Genomic DNA, 7283 nt, shown 5'->3' on the forward strand with positions numbered 1-7283 from the left:
TACATATATATATATATATATATATATATATATATATATATATATATATATATATATATATATATATATATATATATATATATATATATATATGATTCACCACAACATGGGCAATAAGGTCAGGTGTTTATACAAGTATCGAAGCTGTTTTGGAAAGATCGTCAGGATCAGTCTAAATTTTACTATTTCCATAAGACTGTTTGAAAATGAATCCATCCAAAATATATTTATTTGTTCAAATTCGATAACAAAAAGAATCAAATATTTCGGAGAAGGTTAACTCTGAAAAAAATAATCCAAAGAATTTTTACACTCCATTCGTCCCTCCCTTTGTCATTCAGGTAACGTACAAATGTAAACAAAAACCAACACCGATTCTTTACGATTCGGACAAGACGCCCAATCCGCTGGACAACGATTGAAATTCGATTACTGATTAATAAAAAAAAAAGATACTTGGAACAATAATTTCAATCTGACCATTTTCTCCTTGTCACGTTTTCTTTTTTTTCTTCTTCTTCTTTTTAAGAACTTTGAAAACAACTTCATAACAAAGACAAATCCATTCCGAGTCCTCTCATACGAACACTTGATTTTCCTTCTCTTCCCGACATAATGTTATGTGTTAAGTGTTTGCTGTATTTAATAGGAGAAAATAAAATCTTTCAAGACACTCTGACTCAAAAAGCACGACTACCTTGCTCCTCAAGGTGGGCTTGTTTCTTGGAAGATATTTGACAAGAAGAAGAAAGCGACGCCAAGGTGTTTTAAATCGCATACCTGATTGACTCACCGTGATGAGCTATGATTGGTTGAGATTATCCGGGAGATAATGCTGCGACCAATCATAATTCGTCATTGGCTGAGTGACGAGGTTTTGATTGGTTGAAACTCTCACTTCCAGCACGCTGCCGCAGGACACCTGTCGTTCCCATTCACTGTTCGTGTTGAGGTACCATTTACTTTGAAATGAGAAATAGAAGAGATTCTATTTAGAGATAAGAAAGTTTTCCAAAATATATTTTCAAACCTAATTGGCTTGTAAAGAGTTTTTATCATATATATAAATCTAATTCTAAGAGAGACATCAGGGAGGGGGTGATATAGGATTTCAATTCAAAAGGACATCATGGTAAATGCAGACACAGAGCAACAACGGAAATGGGCAGCCCTTAAATAAGAGACGAAAAAAAAAATCCGAAACTCTGTACCTCAGCTAGAAGTGTCAACCGAGAGTCAACATCGGTAAGCAAAGGGAAGAATTCGGCTTAAGTTCTACCTTGCTGCTCTTACTACTTCATCCTACGACGAATCTCGCGATCTTGTGGGAAGTTGCTTAGGTACCCTGATAATATCTGAGGCAGGTATAAAAGGTGCCCTGATTATGTTTCTGGTATATCACAGGTACCTCGCTTATATATAGCCGATATAATCACAGGTACCTCGAGGATATTATCGGTAAGTTTAAGGCATCTTGATTATATTACTGATATATCACAGGTACCTCGAAAATATAACCGGTAAACCAAGGTTGTCCTGGACACGCTCACCATAGATGTTGTATTTGGTTCGCTCAGAGAAATTAAAGCATTATTATTGTTATAGATATGAAGTTTTATTCTGACCTTCTTCAATTCTTATTTTCTGGTACAGATCTTTTTATGAACTCATGGAAAAGAGATTCATAAACAGAATTAAAACTTTTGAAATATAAAATGATGCTGCAGTTGCCATCCGTGGAAATTATTTTTTTATAGAATATACTATAAAATAAATCATTTATTCAGTATTATATGTGTAGTGCATTTGATAAGACGTTTTAGAGAATATGAATATTGCAAGAGAAAATAAGTCTATATAGATCCTAGAAAAGTATAGAACCATGAAATCTATAATCAAATAAACAGATGTATATAAAGATAGATGAAAAGGGGAAAGGATCGTGTTCTATAGTTTATCAATATCAGTCAAAAAATTTCAAGTACAAAAATGCTATATAAAATTGGAAAATTATATTATTATAATGATAATGGCACTAAAACAATTACCTTCTAATTCAATTATTCTATTATAGCATTAAACACAATAGCACTGGTGATTTGAAAACTACAAATACAATAGAATCAGAATATGAATAATAAAACCCGATCATTTTCACAAATGCACACGTACTCGTGCACAAACGCACGCGCACGCACACACACACACACACACACACACACACACACACACACACACACACACACACACACACACACACAAACACACACACACACACACACACACACACACACACACAAACACACACAAACACACCTCATCCACAGAAATTGTGTTGCCATAATTAAAGCCACGAGAATGAATTATGATAAACTTAGTGTCTCCTGTGGGCTGTTTTTTTATGGCATTTACATACGTCATCTGGCTTAATCTTGCACCACATTCATCTGCAGAACTCATTTATAAAAGAGAACATTAGAAAAAGCTCCACCTACAGTTATTTTGTGCAGGACGAGTAGTTCATGTCATGCTGTTCTTTACATTTATGAATATACAAGAACATATTCCTGCGACGGAATGTCTGTGGGATTTTTTTTTATTGCAATAGTGATTACAACTGCAATCCAAGGGGTGGTGTGATCATAACAAAGCTAATAACTATGATTAAAAGAATATATCAAACGAAATAGAAGAATATTGTCATTATAATAATAATGATGATGATAATGGTGATAATGATAAGTACAAAGATGTTCATTAAGTAATGATGATATCTATGATAATAATTCATGAAAATGGTTATAGCAATGATAACGTAATATGACAACGTAAATTTAATCGATAATGATAAAATATTACTTTTAATAATTAATGGCACTAAGAATAATAGTAACAGTACTAATCACAGTCATAATAGTTATGATTTGTTCAAACTATTATGAATAAGAAAAGTGGCTATTCAAATGAGGATAAAATGTAAAATGTATAATGATCTCAAAGATGCTGATTTTGGAAAAATGGCCAAGATGACACCACAAATATTAGTAAAAATAATAATGATGAAGCTAATAACAACGTTCGCAGCATTAAATACGGAAATAAGAACAAATGATAGGATGATAATGATGTTAATAAATGTTAATACAGTTATAATGATGATAATGAATATCAGAACTGTACTAACAAAAATTATGAAAAAATAATCATCATCATACTGTATAAATGATATCACTACTGATAATAGTAATGAAATAATGTTGATTCTTAATAATAATAATCATGATAATAATCTAACTAAAGATAACGATAATAGTAATGATAATAATAACAATAATAATAATAATAATAATAATAATAACTATAATGATAATGATAATAATAATAATAATAATGATAATAATAATAATAATAATATAATAATTTAATATATAACATAATAATACATAATATAATAATATAATGAAAATTAAAATTATAATAATAATAATAATAATTATTATTATTATTATTATTATTATTATTATTATTATAAGGATAATGATAATAACAATAACAACAACTGCAATAATAGCAATAATAACAATAAGAATAACAATAATGATAATGATAAAGATGATATATATGTAATGATTGATGATGATTATGATAACAATAATAAATATAGTAATGATACGAAATACTAATCATAATATAGCAATAAACATAATAAAAATAAATTGATAGTTTTGACAAAGAAGATACTATTAAAGCAAATGGTAATGATCATTGTAATAATAATAATAATAATCATCACAATCAATAATACAATTATGGCGATGATAATGATATTGAGAAAATTATGATAATGATAATAACGGTGATAATAAGAATGATGATTATAACAATAATGATTATAGTAATAACAATAATAATGGCAGCAATAATAGCAGTAATGATGATAAATAATAATAATAATAATAATAATAATAATAATAATAATAATAATAATAATAATAACAACAACAATAATAATAATGATAATAATAATAATAATAATAATAATAATAATAATAATAAAATATAATAATAACTAATGATAATAATAATAATAAAAGAAAAATGAAATAATAACAATGAAACAATAATAATAACAACAACAACAACACAAAAAAAATAAAATAATAATAATAATAATAATGATAATAATAATAATAATAACAATAATAATAGTAACAATAATAATAGTAATACTGAAAATAATAATAATAATGATAATAATAATAATAGTACTAATAATTATAATAATAATATTAATAATAATAATAATAATTGTTATTATTATTTTTATTTTTTATTTATTTTTTTTTTATTATCATTATAAAATCATGATAATAATAATGATAATGACTGTAATAATGATTTGATAATGATGACAAATTAAAATATAACACTAATGATAATGATAATATTATTACTATTTTTATCATTTCTATTAATGATATAATATTAATCATAGTAACAATAATAATGATAAATAATGATAATGATAATGATAAATATAATAATAATGATAAATGATAATAATTATAATGATAAGAATACAATAATAATAATGGTTATATTGATTATGATGATAACAACAATAATAATGATATAATGATATTGATAATAATGATAACAATAATAATAAGAAGAATAAGAATAAGAAGAAAATGAAAGATAATAATGATAATAATAATGATGATAATAATAATAATTATTATTATTATTATTATTATTATTATTATTATTATTATCATCTTATTATTATTATTACTATTATTGTTATTATTATTATTTTTATTATGTTTATTATTATTATTATTATTATTATTATTATTATTATTATCATTTTTTTCTGTTATCATTATTATTATAATGATGATAATGATGATATCAAGAATAATAACAATAGTAGTAGTAGTAGCAATATTGAAAATAATAATGATAATAATAATAATGATAATGATAATAGTAATAACAATGATAATGGCAATAATAATATTAATGATAATGATGATTATGATAAAAATAATAACAATAATAATGATAATGATAATAGTAATAATAATAATAATAATAACAATAATAATAATGATAATAATAATAATGATAATAATAATAATAATAATAACAACAACATTGATAAAATAGCAATAATGATAATAATAATGATAGTAATTATAATTATAATAATAATAATTATTATTATTATTGTTATTATTATTATCATTATTATTATTATCATTATCATTATATTATTATTATTATAATTATTATTATTATCATTATTATTATTATTATTATTATTATTATTATTATTATTATTATTACAATGACAATGGTAATGACAATAATAATAATGATAACAATGACAAAAAGAAGAAAAGGAAGAATAGTAATGATAATAATGATAAAATGGTAACAGTGAAATCAACAACAATGATAGTGATAACGATAATAATCATAACAATTACAATAATGATAAAAACAATCTCTAGTTGTAGTAGTAATAGTAGTCGTAGTAGTAGTAGTATTGTATTATCAGTATTGATATTATTTTTATTATCAATGTCTGTCGTCAGTAGTAGTATAACAATAATAATGACAGTAATAATGATAATGATAACAATGATAAAAACAATAATTATGATCATGATGCTGATAATGATGATAATAAGAATTACAATAATAAGAAGAAGAAAAAGAAAAAAAGGGGGAAAACGAAAAATAACAAAAATTACTCAGTGACAATGACAAAAAACAGTAACACTTATGATAAGAAGATGGCGGAGGAGAAAAGAAAACAGGATGAATAGCAACAACAACAACGACAAAAAACAACAACAGCAACAACGAAAAAACAACAACAACAATGATATTACCACCAACACCTACTTTTCTTCCCATCTATATGCCCTCTTACAAAACACGTTCTACCATTACAAGTATATATCCCTCACCAATTAGTTTTGTAGTTCTCCTCAACCCTCTTGTGGCTCAGACGGTCCCATTATGATTCACCAACTGGCCGACAACCAACCATTTTTTGAGGTCTAAGGCTTACGGAGTCTGTGCACGTATCCGCCCGCCACATTGAATTTCTCTTTTGAAAGCATTGTCTGTCCGGCCGCCTCCCAATCACCCTGCTGTCTCTCTCTTGTGGGAAGTGTGTCAAGATGAGGGGAGGAAAGGGAGACTGCTGAGAGACTAGAGAGAGGCTTGAGAAAGTCTGAGAAAGAGAGAGAGAGGACTTGAGAGAAAATGGGGAGAGGTTTGAGTAAGACTGAAAGAGAGTGGGGAGACTTGAGAGACAATGAGAGAGGTTGAGATAGACTGAGGGAGAGAGAGAGAGAGAGAGAGAGAGAGAGAGAGGATGAGAGACTTGAGAAAGAGTGAAACAAAGAAGGGAGACTTAAGAAATAATGAGAGAGAGGCTTGAGAGAGACTAATAGAGACCGGGGAGAGTAGCAAGATTCTCGAGACACTAGCAAGAGATTTAGGTGACTAGGAAAAGGCTAAGAAAATCAACAAGAAACATGAAAAACTAGCAGAGACTGCAAAAACCTAAGACGGCCCAGGGGAGAGACTTCCGAAAGGCCGAGAGAGACTGGGGACACAAGCAAGAGATTGGTAAGACCAGCAATGGACTCGGGAGCCAAAATGGACCTGAGGAGATTAGCAAGAAAATGGGAGACCTGCAGGAGACCCGCCGACTAGTAAGCGACTAGAGAGACAAAACAAGAGCTTTGGAAAACTACCAAGAGGCTGATAGATAGACAGATAGTGGTTCGGCCTAGTAGCAGGGACTAGGGATAGGCAAGCGATGGAAAAAAAAGACGATGTGTTGATAGTAACTCTATCAACACAAACGAATGGAATACATCATTCATCGTAAATACACGTCATCCAGTTATGGAAATCTTATTGGTAAGAAAAAAGAGGAAGTGACGTTATATGACATAACACCGTGATTTACAGTGAGGATAATGATAAACAATATTTTCTCATATGCTGCAATGATAGGAGTAAACATCTACATGTGCGTGGCTTCATTCCTGACCAAATGTTTCATGTGAACGAATAGTGTGAAAGAATAGTAAAAATAGAGATGATAATACCAATAATGAGAATGATAATAATATCAATAATAATGATAATTATAGTGATTAATGGTATTGATAAAAGAATGATAACGATTACGACAGCAGTAATAATGATAATGATAATGATGATGATGATGATGATGAGGAGGATTATTGTTA

Source organism: Penaeus monodon, chromosome 36, assembly GCF_015228065.2.
Source record: "Penaeus monodon isolate SGIC_2016 chromosome 36, NSTDA_Pmon_1, whole genome shotgun sequence".
Taxonomy (NCBI): domain Eukaryota; kingdom Metazoa; phylum Arthropoda; class Malacostraca; order Decapoda; family Penaeidae; genus Penaeus; species Penaeus monodon.